The sequence below is a fragment of the Lissotriton helveticus genome, chromosome 2_1, assembly GCF_964261635.1.
Source record: "Lissotriton helveticus chromosome 2_1, aLisHel1.1, whole genome shotgun sequence".
Lineage (NCBI taxonomy): Eukaryota > Metazoa > Chordata > Amphibia > Caudata > Salamandridae > Lissotriton > Lissotriton helveticus.
Genome location: NC_136059.1, coordinates 1,199,661,123 through 1,199,680,042, shown reverse-complemented (window position 1 = coordinate 1,199,680,042; position 18,920 = coordinate 1,199,661,123).

Here is an 18,920-nt window from a genome sequence, read left to right as displayed (position 1 = left end):
TAGTTCGGACTGGACTGTTCCCATGGGGCACAGGGTCAGCGCTGATTTGCATATCGCCATTGTCTAACCCAGGGTGGTGTGGAGTGGAAAAACGATGGATTTGGGCCCAGATCTTTGGACTGGGGTGAATGTGTGACATTGATCCACATTCTGTCCATCACTGTTGTGTTTGCAATTACCCCTGCTATATACAGCACTTTTAGCATTTGGGACACTATTCAACAAAAATATTATTGACGTATAAGACATTATTTTTATGTAATTGCCGCCAAATGCCTAAAATGTTGCTTATAAAAGTTATAAATGTTATTGCAATGCACAGTAAACACAATGCTTTCTTAGCAATAGACGGGATATTTCTGCATTCCTGGTATGACTGTAAAAATTACAATTTGTGCAATCTCGTACTGGAATTCCTCTGGTGTACTGTGACATATGTACAATTAAATATATTGAATTATGCCAGTGTCATTTCGGGAAGTTAGTGGCACCCGTGTTACGAGAAATTCATGGAAGGACGTAATTAGGCTGCGTCATGTAATTACGCCACAGTTCTTCGCAGACTTATAGCATGGGATGGCTGAAAAAAGGCAAACAACTAGAATGCAAGCACCTGATGTTTACGACCCTTGTGTTTTACACTCTATTTTTTCTTAACAGAAAAGGTGTCCTAGCATAAAACCTGAATGACAGATGTATTATGTGATAAATAAAGCACTAGGGGGCAGATGTATCAACATCCTGATTTGCAAATCTAAAATAGCGATTTTTTAGAAATCGCTATTTGAGATTTGCAAATAGGGATGTATGTAGAAAATCGCAATTTTTTTGCGATTTCTTAAAACTCCTTAATTGCGATTTGCAAATTGCGAATCGCAATTAAGTAATAATTTCCCATTCATTTCCATGGGCCAGGGGGCCCATAGGAATGAATGGGAAGTTATTCTCAATTTGCGATTCGCAATTTGAGAATCGCAAATTGAGAATAATTTCAAGGGTGCAAGGGTGTCACAAAGACACCCTGATACACCCCTGAAATGAACATGTGTGCGCATATGGTGCACATACATGCCCTTAGGGCATGTATGTGTGCCATATGGCATCTTCACAAATGCCAAAAAGTGCATTTGTGAAAGAAATCGCAAATTACCACCAACTTGAAGTTGGTGGTAATTTGCAAATTCTTAGGGAGAAATCGCAAAAATTGAATGCTTGATGCATAGCATTTAAGGAATCACAATTTGCGATTCCTTAAATGCTTATGCAAAATTAACCAATCGCAAATTTTGCGATTCCTTAATTTTGCTATGCTATTTCCATCATACATAGTTTTGCGAAGTTTTTGTCGCAAATGCTGCTTTTTTGCGAATCGCATCGGTTGCGACTAAAAATTGCTTTGATACATCTTCCCCTAAGTGACAAATATATATTTTGCATATTTTTTAGGGTTATTAATGACATTTCACATAATTGCATGACAGCAAATTGCAAAAATTTCACAGAGCTGCTGCTAGATCGATAAAGCTGTAAGGACAGCTTAGCAGAATCAAAGGTGAGAGTGCACGTGTTCCCTACTAACCAAGGTGCTGGGTACATGGTCTGAGGTAGAATGTTTGCCTAAATAGCCTTCTTGAGGCTCATGGGTATTGTAGATGAACAGTCAAGACTTAGATCAAATGAAGTGGCATTAACGTGTAGACTAGATACAGTATAACAGAGGTGTTGCAATTTCAATAAAGTTGGAATGCCCAGTCATGTTTATACAGTGTTGTTCACAAATGATAAGAATTGAAAGTCTGTGGCATGGCAAAGCAGAGACAAATGTTATTAATGGAACGGGACCCAATAACCGATCCTCCTAACAGAGAGTGAGTCCAACACTGCTGTTCATGATCAACAGATGAATGTGATCACTAGCAGAGTTAAAACCAGAGCACAATATAATGAAGACAAACTGTTATCAACTTCAACATGGCAATAACTTCTGATATTGTAATTCTCTATGTTTTCATTTAGTGATGTTGTGTCCGATAACTCTGCTTTGGCTTCCTTTTCAGAGTTAGGGTGTTTTTTTTTTACAGTGCTTTCAATCAAAACGTGCTAGTGATTCCGGGAGTAGGGCACACCTAGGTCTTGAGAGGAATCTGGACGGCTGGAACTTCCATCTGGATCTCTACTCGACCACGAGTGGTTGTGGGGTCCATCGGTGTGGCTTGAGGAGAAGTCTTATGACACCCAAACAACTAAGGGCGTTGTTAGGCCTGTGCTCAGTTCCATACCAGATACGCAATATTGGTTACATGGAAAGAACAAGGTAAAGGTGTCTAAAAAAGATGAAACAAGCATATGTGTGTGAAGAAGAGAGTGTGCTTACCAGACTGTCACCACTTTGTTCACCAAAACTTGTAGGTTTTGATTAGGTAGCCCTCTTTTGGTCTCTGATGTGGGGTCAATTGTTTAATGATACTCTGAAGCAGGATCTGCCAACACATTTGGCTGGCTGGTGACTTCTATCCTACCTCATTAGGATCCAAGAGTCAGACATAGTACCCGCCTGAGGAACTAGACAACACTGAGAAAGGCACCTCATCATGATTTAAGATTGTCTTTGCCACTGTAGCTCTCTGATGTGCTGAAGTGGGCCTTCAGTTTACATTCCTAGTCATTGGTAGAAGGACATCAGTCCTTTAGCATTTGATTTGCCCACTACTCACTTGGCCTCAAGTTTTCTCTTTTCTAGCCTGGTGTAGCGATGTTCTTCTTGCATGCACTCCAGTGGTGGTGGCTATGTGCCACCACCACACAAAGGGGTAGCACCGACCGAATGCTTTGACAGAAAACCTGGTGCAGCTCAGCCAGAAAGTCTGTGAGGAAGAAGCTGTGGGCGACTTGGCCTTGTAGTTTCTGTGAGCAGCATTCATTCTTGATCTTGCACATACTGTTTGTACACAAAGATGTTTACAATCAAGTATGGGTAACCAAAATGACGATCAGCGCAGAGGATTGCGAAAACTCTCCCATCCATAAATGTACCGAGCTCTGTGATCATTAATGTGACCACAATCACACAGTGATATTGAACAACATGGATTAATGGAACAGATGATAGAGTCCATCAATCAAATTACTTTATTTCGGTCACAAACAACCATGAATGTACAATATATCAGAATATGAAAACAACTCTTTAAACCTCAAGTAAAAACAGGTTATGAAATATGCGAACAGATGTAAAACCAAGCATCAATGGGGAATGAGTTATTGAAAGTGCAATAAGAAGGATAATAGCAGCATGAATACATTCAAAGCATTACATAGCAGCAGGCGGAGTTTCTAACAAATAATGCCCCAAGTCAAAGCCTAGTAATTAACAGCAAAAATAGGAAATTAGATATACACCCTGATATATTTAGGGAGTACAAAAATAGAATAATAAACGCATACAAAAGTTCTGTTCATTACATAGCACAGATGCCAAGCATCAATGGGCATACGTCTTTAGAAAGTGCACAACTAGAACAATACCAGCATACATAAAATCAAATCATTACATAACAGCAAATGCAGTTTCTAACAAATAGAACTCCAAGCCAAGTCCTATCAGTTAGCAGCAAAAATACATCATTCACAAATATAGTACCTGCTCCGATTGAGCAATAAAGGGCATGATAGCTCTACAGTAAACAATTTCGGAGAAAAATAGGAATTGGAAAATCAGACAGATATTGATGTAATGATGAAAATATGTTAAATGATCAACTATCTTTTTCAATTGCATGCTTGCCCAATAAAAGAGGACGCAATGGATCTAAAATGAGTTATACAACTAGCTATGGTATCTCAGGACCGGCCCAGGGCGCAGCTGGGCTGGCAAATTGGGCCACTGTATTTCCAATTGAATATTTGCTAAAAAAAATGTAGTAACTCTAGTCAAACCTACAGATGCCCGGATGAAGAAGAGTCAACAGTTCTGGCATTTCTAGCACAGATCTGTAACGCAGCTGATCTAACAGACCAAACCTAATTTAGAAACCTTGAAAGGGCAAACAGAATGGGCTCTGATGAGTCAAATTTTAATATGCACAAAACTACCATACACTGCTTCACACCCAACTGCGTCACAAAAGGGAGGATCCACCTAGATGCCGGGAGTTTACACTTGTGGCAGATTAGTAAAAAATGCGACTCAGTTTCCACAATTTTGAGACAAAAAGAAAGGAAAGGTCCCCACCACTTCCCCCTCCTTGTCCCACTTCGATGCGAATGCCCTGAGTGTTAGTGTGCCAACTAAGAAACAGATGTACAAGGTATTTGCCACGGGGGTGGGGGTTATTCTGTCAAGAAATAATTTGAAACAGGGGTACATTTATGGCATACAAATTTGCTTTTTACTTCCCCTATAAAAAACACTCTTGTACCAAAAGTAATTTGGCATACCCAGTGAGCAACGGTCTGCCCCATTATCTACATTGGAGGGAAATGATTGACTTCCAAGTATCAATGACCCTATTTCGATAGATGACACAAGGGAATCAATAATACACCAACAATAAGTGTGACCCAAATGCTAGCCTGGGAAGATCCAAATGTTAGGCATTCTCATCCAAGATCAACACTAGTTTTTTGGAATTTGGGAAACAACGGTTACAATGTATGCATTACAAAGCATGCTGGTACCCTGCATGCCATTACAACTAAAATTGCTTACTGTAGGGGGTTTAAGGTGTTGGATTTAACTCCAACACCTTCCTTACTGTTGCACAGACTGGAGTTGGAATAGTAAATTATACTATTCCAAACTCCAGCGCACCCTGACAGCAAGTCGGGGTAAAACATTGCGTTGTAACGGCATTCAGGGTAAAAGTATGCATGGCAAGGTCATACAACCTTGGAATATAGCTGGCTTGTCAAACAAAACAGCAACAGATGACTGGGTGAGATTTGTTAAGGGAGCCCAGATAATTTGTTTACAGGAAATATGGATGATAAATGATTTTTTTGTAGGTGGCTTCACATCACTATGTACAGCTGCAACAGAATCTAGATCTTGTAGGGCAAAGGATGGTTTTATGATATTAATCTCCATTGATGTTCTTTTAAGGTGACTTAATACCTCTTTTGAGTCACCTTATTATCAGCTTGTCTTATTAATAATGGATAAAAATCCTGATATGCTAGTAATAAATGACTATAATAACATATTTGACAATACAAGGGCTAAGGTAGTAGATGACCTGGAGAATGCATTAGAGAGTTTACCCGCAGATGAGGTAAAGGATGTGCTTGTAATTTTGGCAGGAGACTATAATATCCTAAATGCACTGTAGCTTTGAATAAGGTTTGTGGTTTAAGTGATTCCGCTGCGGAAGACATGAATCATTTAAGTCACTTCCACTATGGCGCTTGCCTGATTAAGTTATTTTTTAATAGAAATTAGAGAGTCTGCGCACACCCACTTGCTAAACAATAGAAAATCATTACTGACATCAATTTAACAAAGAATGCATGCAGCCCAGTGAATAGGCAGCCAGCCTAATGACTTGTGCGTGTGTCTGGTGGAAAACCACTAGTGTACTGGACTCACAGCGTGAACTAATGTATTGAAATTTCACAATATTATATCTGTGAGTACACAAATCAATCATATGAATTAAGCCACAATGTTAAACACAATTTTTTAGTTGTTCTTCTTATATATTTTTGAAAAAGCACAATAAACATAAACAGTATCCATGCTTAACATTCAGGAATTGGATACTTATGACTTTGATATTTATAGAAAATCAATATCTTCAACAATAAACAAATTTCCCATTGGGAATCCTACATAATACAGCCATGCCCAATGCATTTCGGGATTGAGCCAATCCCTTCTTCAGGGGCCACTGTTAAAAATAGAAAAACATTAATGAATGTCCATAAATTGTATAAACAGGTCATCAAAATGAAACAATGGTGCGTCGTATTCTATTGCAACAGATTAATAAAGCAATCCTTATATGCATTTTGCCAGAGGCAATGTCAAAAGAAACCCATGAAGTGAAGTGAAAGCTGTGAGAAAAACACCTGTACCGTGTCTGTTAATACTGAAGACCTCATGAATGAATGAAACATGGTGCGTCAACACTACCATAACTGTTAGTGCATGCTCAAGAAACGTTCGCAGTGATTGTGAAACGTTGGTGACAAACTGGTGATCATGCTGATGTAAATGAACTTACTCTATGGCTGTAGGCCAAGACTGAACTTAAATGTAGAATACCATTCCTCAAAGGCTGGCTCAACTCTTAAGTAAAAACAGCAACAGATGCCATGAGTGTAAGACGCCTCTGTTAATGACATATTATCAAAAAACTGCGTGAAGCCATTGAACTTACTGATCTGTGTTAACTTCGATGAAGCACTCCTGTGTTGCAACCACCAAAACTTAAACACGTGGGCTGTTGAAAGAAATACTGTTTGTATCCACAAACCATATGACTCTTAATAAACATAATATGACTTTAATTAACCCACAAACTGTAGGTGACACTACTAAACCTCCCACCATCATTGGGATGAGTCGGCAGGGTACTCTTGGCCATATATTGGTCTCTAGAAATTCTAGTGGGATCCCTTTTGAGCTGAAGGTAGGAGAATTATGTTAGTGTCCATAACCCTTTTTCTCTAACATTACAGTTGTACTACCCCATGAGCAAAAGCCTGTTAAAGATGACTAATATTAACATGGCAGGGCAGAATACTACTAGAATTAAATGATCCTGAGAAGTTGCGCGGAGCAAATATGGCACTTGACTAACCTGCTGCATCTCTCACTGTTCCCTCGAGAGACAGCCATGACAACGCGGGCTTTACACTGCGCTGCCATTACGACGTTGCCATCACAACGCAAGTCGTTACAACGACTTACGCTGGAGGGCGCTCTTGGTAAAGGAATAGTTTTATTTTCTATTCCAACACCTTCCCTACTGTTACGTGGGCTGGAGTTTGGATAGAAAATTAAACTATTCCACAATCCAGCGCCTACAGCGCAAGTCGTTGTAACGACTTACGTTGTAATGGATGCGTCGTAATGGCAGCGTGGGGTAAAGCCCGCGTTGTCATGACATACATCCGTTGCCCCCATGGTTTGATTGCACGGCTAGCAATTACCCAGACTGAGCCTCGCTGACTTGTTTCTATGGTCTGAGCATTCGGGGCTGCTCAGCTGGATTACCACTTGCGTTTCCTGGCTGCGTTGATCCTCAGCCAACTTTGGTTTGTGGCTGTTTCAGAACCGGAGAGTACACCTCGCCGCAACAATGACTGGTCGAGGAGGAAAGGGAGTGAAGACACGGGCCACAGGACTGCCAGCTGTTGGTACCGCAGCTGCCTCGAGAGGAAACCCCCCTGAAATTACTTGTGAGCTGAGCAAGGAAGTGAAGCAACACAAGGGTTGTTAAAGCTAAAGGGGAAACCGATGGAAAGAAGATGTCGCTGAGGGCAATACTCTGTCCTGTGCAGTCGGAAGGCGGGGCCATACAACCCTGCGTTGCTTCTCTGTTTGCTATCCTCTCGGCGGTGGACCCCCAAAAAGGTACCTCAAAGGTAGAGGAGAATTGTAGCTCCACAATTCCACTGATGGAAGTCTGTGAAATCAGTGCAATTAGCGAGGGTGCAGGAAATGACCTTGACAGCACCAACCCTCCTCCTTCCCTGACAGTTTCCACAAACCGTGGCATACGTGGGCCAAATTTGAATAAATCCATGGATAGTATCAAAGGGATATTTGGAGATCCACCAATGAAAGGAGCAGTTGGAGGTGAGGAGGGAAGGGAATCTATGGACACTGATATAATGAAGTCTAACATGACTATAAGTTCAGGGCCATTCAGCACCAACCATCAGCGTAGGGGGGACCTTTCTCCCGATTTGCCAGGAGAAAAGTTTTTTTCCTTAACAGGCGACTCAGATTCCTTCAAGCAAGATAGAACCTCCCCAAGCAATGATGCTTTATAGGATTTTAATAGTAGTATCTTAACAGAAGATTTACGACTGACTCAAAGGAAAAAGTCCTCAAAGAAAAAGAGAAGAGGGAGGAAAATGGGGGTTAGCCGGCAGCAGTTGAAATGGGACTAGTCAGATACCCAGACAGCATTTCAGGAGCATGGCTTAAACAGTGATGATACCCCAAATACTGGAACACCTATTGATACCAAAGAACCATTACTCACTACCATCTTTAATTCTATCAAGCAACTACAAGAGGAAACCAGGAATGAAAGTCGTAGGGTGAGAACTGCCTCCAAAAAGCTACAAGGGGGGGTCTGGAAATTAAATAGAGATTGCTTACCGACTAACAACTGTGGGAGCTCAAACTGAATTTCTAGAAGCAGAAGGGGAGTCTTTGAAACTGCAAAATACATCTCAAGGAGCAGTCATGTCCGACATTATGTTTAAGCTGTAGGACCAAGAGAATCATCAGCCGAGGAACAATTTACGCTTTCTCAGGATCCAAGCAGGAGTGGAGGGAAGCAACCCCAGAGCCTTTATGGTGGACCTTCTGAAAGGCACATTCCCGGTTCAGTCTAAATGGTATTGGGATCTGGAAACTAAGCAAGCCCATTGATTTCCTTTAATGCTGAAGAAACAGTCGCGGAGTGAGTCTAAAAGGCCCAGAGCAATGTTGGTGTGTTTTGGCAACTGTGTTTTTGAGGCAATTTGTTTATGATCAGGCACGCCCAAATGCCAAAAAATCATTGAATGGGGTGTCGATTTTTGCTAAACCTGACTTTGCGCATGCAACTGTTGAGCGAAGATGGCATCTCTGGCAGTTGTTTGCTCCTTTACAAAAAATTGGGGCAGAGGTCTATTTCCAAAATCCTGCCAGTCTTAAGATAATTTTTAAAGGAGCCACTCGTAGCTTCACCTCCGCGATCCAAGCTCAAGAATACCTAAAGGAGATTATTTGGGGGAATAGTGGTGGTAACTCTCCCAAATGAACTGCAGGGGGGTGACATTTTTTTCCTCTTTTCTTTTTATGTTCATTGCCTGATGAGTGATATCTTTTTTTGTTGGAGATGGGGGACGGGGGTGGTGGGGCAACAGGTCAAATGTTTATCATGCAGGCTATGGATGATTGCTTGTTCTGTGGGGGGGAGGGGTTAGGGATGGGAGGGGTGGGGGTGGATTTGGTATGAAGGGCCACATCTGCTTTGTTGGGTATTTTTCTTGTCAGCGATACTATTATGTTCTGCAGAATTAGATATGGTATAGGGTCGAAGGCATTATGGCTAGTTTGATGTAAGGAATGGGAAAGTTACGGATAGGTCCACTGATTGTTTGTGGTCTGAACAATGCTAAAAAAAGGCAAAAGGTATTTCAAGGGCTCCAAATGTTGCAGGAAGACATTGTGTGCCTACAAGAAACTCACCAAGAGGAGGTACGAAAAGGCCTTCTAAAGAACCTAGGGTATAGACTAGTGGGGGAACAACTCAAGGGACACATACATGTGGAGTTGCAATTTTAGCTCGCAATAACACACTACAGTTCAATCAAGTTTGTGTGGGTTCATTGGGGTGATGGGTTATTGCCAGGTGTAGGTCCTCAGGTTCAGCCGTTTTCACGCTATGTTCAATGTATGTCAGTAATGTAGATGACCCAGCATTGTTCGACTGGCTGTCTAATGAGCTTGCACACTGGTCGATACCTACTATTCTTTGTGGCAATCTAAATATTAACTTGCCAAGTAATTGGGGGTTGAGTCAAAAATACACAGGGAGGAAGACAAAAGTATTTTAAACTCTACTTAATCTATGCTATACACATAGGCTAAGTGATGTATGGTCTAAGTTAAGATCAATGCAACATGGGTTTACATTCTATTGTGCCCCACGTCGAAGGCATGTCAGAGTGGATTTTTTTTTGTATCGTCCTCTTTAATTTAAGAGAGTAGAATTGAATTCTACCCATGATTTTTATCTGATCATAACCCATTAGTCTTGAAATTGGCAGGGATGAGGTTGATAAAAAAGACTTCTTTTTGGACCTTTGGGAGGGCATTACTGTATAATGATGATTACTTGAGACATATGAAGGAGTGGATCCCAGAGTTCTTGAAAAGTAATATAGGAATTGCACCTTTAGGTACAGTCTGAGATTTAATTAAAGCTGGTATTCGGAGTAAACCATTCAAGGGAAGCACAAACAATGCAGCTTACAAGATAGCCAGTTAAAGTTATCATGAGCAGAAGAGAATCTAGTTATGGCATTACAGCAAAAGAAAGAGGTATGGGAGGCTCAGACCGAGGTGGCCTTGGACAAAGCTGTAATTGGGGAAATTCTTGTTAGAAATTCAGCAGATAAATCAGTTGCTCAATGGGAAAGGATGAGAAAGGATATATGAGTGTAGTGAAAAGATAGGACACCAATTAGCAATGATAACATAGCAGGAATTCATTTGTAATGAGATTGTCACAATTAGAGTTCTACACTCGGTTTGGTATCAGAGCCAAATAAAATCCGAGCTGCCTTTCATAAGTACTATCAGGTTTTATGCTTGGAAGAATCTGAGAACTTGGCTGCTCAGAGGCAGACCTTAATTAATAACTATTTGGACTCCACAATATCGGCATTACTGACCAAGGACGATCCCGAGCAGCTCGATTGTTCTTTGTCTTGGGATGACATTAATGTGGCAATGTCATGCTTGTCCCAATGGAAAGCTGCCGGTCCAGATTTAATCCCTACTGAATTATATAAGATTTTTTCGGATCAGTTAAAAGATGTTATGACAACTCTGTTCAAACAAATTTTTAAAGGGGATGTTCCGCCTCAGTCTTGGGCTTTGGCAATAATTAGTGTCTTCCCCCCAAAAAAATAAACCTGTCCTGGAGCTCGGCTCCTACTGTCCGATTACATTAATCAACGGGGATTCAAAAATATGCTTCATCTCAGGTGAGTCACAGAGTTTTACCAGAGTGGCAACATGGATTTATTTCTGGTAGGGGAACAATATACCATATTAGAAGAATTATCTCAATGTTTGATGCAGGACAGGAGTCAATAGGCCCTATTACGGTGATTATGCTTGATGCAGGAAAAGTATTCAATAGGTTATCCTGGCATTTTCCCTGGGCTACAATGCAAAGGAATGGGATAGGCCCTTAATACAGCCTCGGTCCGTACAGGTAACATGGGTGGGGCGGTGGGGTCGAGTGGGGGGGATTTCGAGGGACGATGCAGAGGGAAAATTAAATAAATAAATAATTTTCCCTCGTCAAATCGTCTGTCAGAATCCCCCCAACCCGACCCCATTGCCCCGCCGCGGCTGCCTGAATATATCAGGGCATTCAAAGGTTTATATGTTGACTCAGCCGCCCGTGTTTGTACCGGGAAATAACAGAGCAATTTAAAATTTCAAGAGGGATGTGGCAAGGCTGTCCATGCTCTCCGCTACTATTGGCGACATCTATTGATCCATTTCTAAAACTGTTGGATATAAACTCGAATATTCTCCCTGTGATATTGCAAGGGCATGGCTCTAAGGTATTAGCTTATGCTGATGACATAGCCTTAGTCACCCATAACCCACAGCGGGCTATAATGGAAATAGAGGAAGAAGCTCTAACCTTTGAGTCACTATCAGAGTATGCTTTGAATAAGAACAATATATATAAACAAGGGGGTGGGCCCTATGTCACACAGCTAGGTTGGTCCAGTAAATATAGAGAAAATAAGTTTCCTAGCTGACTGTTTATTATGCTGACAACAGTTCAACAGACTCAGACCAAAATCCTTAGTACAATTATCCAATCATTTAATCATTATGTTTATTCTACATAAATTTCCTCAAATTACCATTTTGCATAAGAATAAGAAGGACAACACTTTATGATTTACACAAAATAAAAGTTTGGACACAGAGTGGAAAAAACAAAAATTGAAAAACAATTCGCAAGTGATTTCACAATTTCTTTATTTTTTTTTACAAACAAATGAATTAAACCTGCCACCAGTCAGAAACTAGACATTGTTAAGGTAACCCTATGAAATTAACTCAAGGTACCAACCAATAGGGATATTTTCAGTTGAAGCACGAGCGAAACAACAAAATTAATAACATTTTCCTTAATGCTATATAATTTAACAAACTAGCTGCTCCCCTGTTGGTGAAAATGGTGCCAACGCATTTAGAAACCCTTATATATTACAGACTTCTCTACAGGGCTGTGACTGGATTCTGTGTACAAAATGGTAAGTGAAGGAAATTTATGTAGAATAAACATAATGATTAAATGATTGGATCATTTTACTAAGGATTTTGGTCTGAGTCTGTTGAACTGTTAACAGCATAATAAACAATAAGCTAGGGAACTATTTTTCCCTTGAATAAGAACAAGACACAGATTATTATCAATGAGTATGCATCCTTAGTTGAGTGGTCGAGAGAGCAGTCTATTTAGCCGTTATTATAAGGGCCGAGTTGGATGAGCTTGTTAATTAAATTTGTCACCGTTAGCAGATGAAACTAAGAAGGCACTGGCAAGGGTGGGTAATCTACATCAGACACACTTATCGGTAAATGCAATTTAATTAAGATGAGCTTTTTTTCTAAAATTGTGTACCTTATGAGAGCTATCCCCCTTGTCTTTTGTAACCAATGGCTGAAGAAATCTGATAATATCTTCTCGCAATTTATTTTGGCTTATTCAAGACCAAGAAATGTGCACAAATTCCTGTTGCACCCTAAGGGGCACAGGGGATGGCCCTTCCCAATTTCATACTATATTACTGTGCTACTTCCCTAGCACACTGTTTTATTCTCTTACAGGAATGTCCCAGCAGAGAGGTGCAGAGGTATCCATCTCCGTATGAATTATTAATTGGTCCCGAAACCTGGGGTTGTTTATGGTGATAGGTGGACTTTGGCTACTATAAAAGGGTACACTTCAAGACTCTTTTGACCACCTTTAAAGTCTGGACTTCCGTACGTTATTTATTGGGGCTATGCAGATTGAACTTTTACACACCCCTCCAGTGTAATAAGAACCTGCCGAGATTTAAGACGATCCATATTTGATTAAGTGGTTTAAGGCCGGGATTAATAAAATAGTGTGTTTTTATACATCATCCATTATTATTTCTTATGGTGATCTTAAATCAAACTTTAACCTCACCCATAGAGAACTTTTTAAGTTTCTTCAAATTAGAATTTTTTTGCAAAAGAAAGGGGGAGGGTTAGAGGGGTTCGGCAAAAATGAGTTGTTGAAAATTGACTAATTCAATTCCCCCCGTATAGGTAGCATATATAACTTTCTGAACAATCTTATGAAAAATTATATGGAAAAGTGCTCTGCGAAGTGGCACACAAAATTAGATGTTACTGATGCCGTGTTTCAGCAAGCCTTTTCAGTAGCACATTATGTTTTAATGTCTTCTAAATTTCAGGTTCAAAGACCTGCTTCTCGCTATATCACACCCCTATCAAATTGCTAAATGGGGTGATGGGAAAGGAACGCATTGTACACGCCGTGCCCTTCATAGTGCAGACGTAGTACATATGTTTGCAACATGTAATTCTCTCTCCCAGCTAATCGATGAAATTAATAGTTATTTAAGAAATAAATTGCTTCTGAAAATAGTTATAACTCCCCTGCTAATTTTACTGGTAATACAAAATAGTGTCAGTATGGAGGAGGGAGGGGCTTTGCTAAGTATTGAAATGTCTATATTTAGGTTATGTATTGCTTCAGCGTGGTTGGATTCAAATTCCCCTTCTTTTCAACAATGGCTGGCCTGGTTGTTAATGGTATATAATCTAGAAAAAGCTAAATATACTAGGAAGGGCTACGGTGCCGGGAAAAAAGGACTAAGAATTTAAAAACACTTCTCTAATTTAGTTGAGCAACCGAATGTACAAACTGCACAGGCACTTTTTGGATTTTCTTGACACAAATCTGGAAGATATGAGTGTGTTGATTTTGTCCCTAGTTAGTCTACCTTTGGCACCTAAAATTGGTTGTTAAATGATTAATTGTACTGAGGTGGTGCTGTTTTAGAGTTTAAGTTATTGGGAATATTTTCCTCTGAATTATGGTTGATGGTTTTTTTTCTTTTTTTTGTGTAAAACATTGTGTGGGATAGGGTGGGGTGAGGGCTGTGGGGTAAAATGGAGAAATTGTGCAATAAAGATATTAAAACATTTTTTTCAAATGATCCTGCTGATTTTATGTCACAATTATTAAAGGAGAACAAATATAATGTTCTCTCCTGTCTGAAGGGAGACACAGCACATTCTCTAGTCACTGATGCACACATTATGATCTCTAACTCTATAAATCAGTACCCGAGTAAAGTTATTAAAGTTAGAAGACAAGGGCCTAAGGGATAGTTTGACCAAAAACTGCACTAGGGTAAGAAGGGACTTAATTAGGCAGTTGCATACGTATCTAAGAGATTGAGTAGCGATTCTTAACTGTAGATTACAGTATAAGGTGGCCATTAAAGCCAGAGACAATGATCTCCAAGAGACAGCATGGGCAAATTTAGTACAGGGCTCCAAAAGGATACCATACCTTTTTGGAAGACTATCAACACTCCATTTTTAAAACATAACTCTGCCCCTAATCTTGCGAGTTGAATTGTGGAAGATGCCTGGGTGGATCGCTTCCTTTCTTCTATGTGTACCCCTCCCTACACACCCTCCTTCCAAACCGTGGTTTTCTAGTTCCCTGAAAGCTCAGAAGCAGCAATGCAAAAAGCTGGAACACAAATGGAGACAGGAGTATTGTCCCAAGGCTAAAACAGCTCTAAAAAAAGCACAAAGACCTACTATCCAGCCATTCCTCAAGCTAAAATCCTAACTCCCCCCCCCTGTCCCCACTACCCGCAGGTGTACTGATCCTAGCGCTGGGATACTCAAGGGTGACTACGCGCTCTATAAATTTAATTAATAATAATAATAATAATAAAAGTTTATATTACGTGGAGAAAATAGCCCATTTGGGTAACAATGCCAAAGAAATTTTTAACATAGTTCAAAGTTTTCTCTCCCCCAAAGCTGAGTCCAGCACCAACACTCCTTCGCTCACCTAGTGTGAGGAACTTTCTAGTTTCTTCATCAAGAAGGTTCAAGCACTCCAGTCTAATTTTGGTGGTGGTACCAGCCAGCTAATAGATAATATTCTCCCCTGCTGGTCGCCTTCCGCCACGTCTGCTACTCTGTTAGCCTTCGATGCCACATCAAGGAAGGACTCTTTGGAAGCCCTCAACTCCCTCAAAACTTGCCCTCTGTCTGACCCATACCCAGCTAAATTGCTAGCCGGGGCCTCAGAGGTGATCAACCCGGAGTTGAATACGCTGATGAACCTTTCTCTAACATCAGCCACTGTGCCTTTACCCTAGAAACAGGCTAAACTCATCCCTCTATTGAAAAAAACCTACCCTGGACCCCAATCTCCCCTCCTGCTATAGGCCTATTTCCCTCCTCCCAGCTGTGGCGAAGGTTTGTGAAAAGATGGTTAACAAACAGCTGTCCGGGTTTGATGAACAGCATAACTTTCTCTACCCTGCCCAATCTGGCTTCAGAGCCTCATACTGCACTGAGTCTGATCTGGTTGAGATCTCTGAGGTGATCCGGGAAACTTTAGACGCAGGGGGCAGGGCTTCCCTGGTCCTATTGGACCTGTCAGCAGCATTCAACAACGTGCTGCATGCCCTGCTCCTTGCCCGTCTCCAGGAAATTGGATTATTTAGGTCTGCATGGTTGTGGCTAAAATCTTATCTTGAGGGCAGAACTCAGCAAATTTGGATCCCTCCTTATTCGGCCTCTCCCCATAATCTGACTACAGGGGTGTCACAAGGGTCTGTATTGATCCCTTTCTGCTTTAACATTTATGTTTCTCCCCTTATAAAGATGGCAGAAGACCTAGGTGCCGAAGTCATTGTGTATGCTGATGACACTAAGCTCCTTTACACATGGGAAAAAAAAAAATCAAAAAAGTTTTATTTGTTTCGGTACTCAACTGAGGACCACAAATATTATATAAAACAGTTTACAGATAAATTCCTTACAATTTAATACAATGTTAAAAATGATTTTAAGAATTTATAAAAATTATAACATACAAGTTCGTTAGGTGGATATTTACACACCAATAGTAGTTCTTTTACTGTTGAAATTCTAGTTTTGCGGTATATAGGGTCTAAGTATCTTGATCGAGCTTTTACTACATTAGGGCTAGGGCATGCAAATAGAAGATGTTCAATGTTCTGGTCACCCCCTTGACATAGTGTACATAGTGAGGATCCACCAGGTGACCATCTTGATGTAAACGTTAACACTGGAAGAATTCCTAGTCGCAACATTATAATTGCCCTCCTTGCACCGTGTGTAAGGGAAAACCCTATGTATGGCTGTCCCTGCTTATACTCCAATGTTTCAGCAAAGAGTTTGTAGGTAGATCATTTGTTGCAATGAGCAAGGTCAAGTTCGAAACTCAGTTTAGGAGTAAAGCATTTTAAAAAGTATTTCAGTTGGAGGGTTGACCAGGTAAGCAAAAGATCCGGACTAAGTTTGGCGATTTGAAAAACCATAGTCATATTCTGATAGAATGTTTGCTTTGAAGCATCTAATTCAAAGGTCTCAATTTTTTGCAAGAAGCGCAATGATTCTTTTTTTGCATGAAGAAGATTGTAAGCCCATCTAATGACATTAGCAACGGCTACCGCATACGAACTTGTAAGTGAGAGTTCTAATCTTAGAGCTTGGACTGGTGTGGATTGTGAGACCTTCAACATTTTTCTCAGGATTTTCCCTTCTTTTTCGTCCATGTATGCCCATTGTTTTATGGGGATGTGCTCCGTAGCGTAAGATAAAACAGGGGGGATTTTTACTCTGTATATTTTTAACAGTGAGAGGAAGTGCCTGTTCCCTGTAGCAGAGTAGAGTCTTGAGAGGGCACCAGCATGTAGTTCTGATTTCCTTTTCAAATTATTTATTTGCTTTGTATTTTTTAGATTCTTTGAAAGTATCCTTCCAAGATAGGTGTATTCATCAACTTCTTCAACCTTTTCTCCGCCGAGCGTCCAACAGTACTTAGCACTTTGTTTTTTACCAGAAAAAGAAACTACCTTTGTTTTTGTTAAATTAGGTTTTAGAAAATTGTCCGTTGAGTATTTATGTAAGATGTCTAGGAGCTTTTGTAGACCAAATGGTGTAAGGTTCAACATCACAATGTCGTCGGCGTAAAGTAGGGCGTGTATACTTTGTGCAGCAATCTTTTGCGGCAGACTTGAGCCTTGTTGTAAATGGTGTGGTAAGTCACTGAGATATAGAGAGAATACCAACGGAGCTAAAAGGCACCCTTGTTTGAGTCCATTTGCAGTTTTAATTGTTGTAGTCAAACCTTTTTCACACCCCATTTGTACTTTGCACCATGTGTTAGTATGGAGATTAATTATAATCTGCAACAGTTGTTCTGGTATTCCCAATCTCCTTAGTTTGTTCCATAGGGTTGGTCTATCAACACGATCAAAGGCAGTAGAGTAGTCAATGAATGCTGCATATACGATCTGGGATTTCCGCACTATATATTTGTCGAAGATGGTTTGGAGAGTTGATATATTGTCAATGACAGAATAGTTAGGTCTAAAACCTGCTTGGAACATGGGAATTAAACCTGACGAGAAGGCCCAGTCTTTTAATCGATCTAATACCTCTGCAGCGAAGATTTTCCCTGTAGCATCCATCAGTGCTATTTGGCGATAGTTGCCGGCGATGTTTTTATTCCCCTTTTTATAAATGGGAATAATGATACTCCCTTGCCATGACTTTGGTATTTTCTTTGTTGTGAAGATGTAATTAAAGAGGGGTGATAGCATCTGACTCCACTCCTTGGGGTCTGCTTGTAGGACCTTGATGGGTATTTGGTCAGGGCCGGAAGCACCAGTACTTTTCGCTTTTCGTATATGCATTGCTATAGAGCATGCTGAGGTATGTTTAATCTGGGAATTATTCTTTCCCATGGCGATGTCAATGTCCTTTTCGTCATGATTGGTTGGATTTGCCTTATAAAGATCATTTAAGTAGATTTCCCAGTCATAGGGAGGGACCGGTATAGTTTGAAGTTTCTTTTTCGATCCAGGTATTTTAGCAATTAGAGACCAATATTCTCTCTGGTTGTATTTTTTGGCGGCTATTTGAATATCAACCCAATTTTGATCTTGCAGCGTTCTTTTATGACTATACTTCTCTCTTCTTAGTTGGTTTTTTAGTTTGTTTATTTCTGCCTCAGTTGATGGTGAATAGCTCAAATATTGTGCATGTACAAGTTTATTAAGTATTTTTGCAGTTGGTGTGTTCCGATTCTTATTTTTGTTATTCTTATTGTTGTTTATTGATGAGTCCCGTTGTAACTTATCTAAAAGAGCACTTTTAAGCTTGTTGACTATGTATTCAAAGTTTATTATAGGGTCATCCGAGTTTATTTTTGTTAGAAGTTGAGTGTTTGTAATCAAAGCGGTTATATTGACCAAGGTTGATGAAGTCCAGAATATCCGCCTCTGATCAGCATTTATCAAGATAGAACTATTATGAAATGTAATCTGGTTTGAAGAGGAGTGATTAGCCATCCATTGAGTGGATATATGGAGTAATGCGTGATCGCTCACTTCGGTGAAGTTGGAATGCAAATAAACAACTGTCTCCTGTAGTTCCATGCCACAAATTATATAATCAATGATTGAGAAGGTTCCATTTCCTCGTCTAGTATACGCAGCCGGTATATCTCCTTCTACATTGCCATTCAATATCGTCCCGTTTAGATTTGGAAGAAATGATAGTAACAATTTACCTCTTTTTTCCGATTTAATTCCTTCAGGAAATTTAGGAGTGGATATTTCCAATGACTCTTCTTTATATAGATTTATCCACTTTCTGA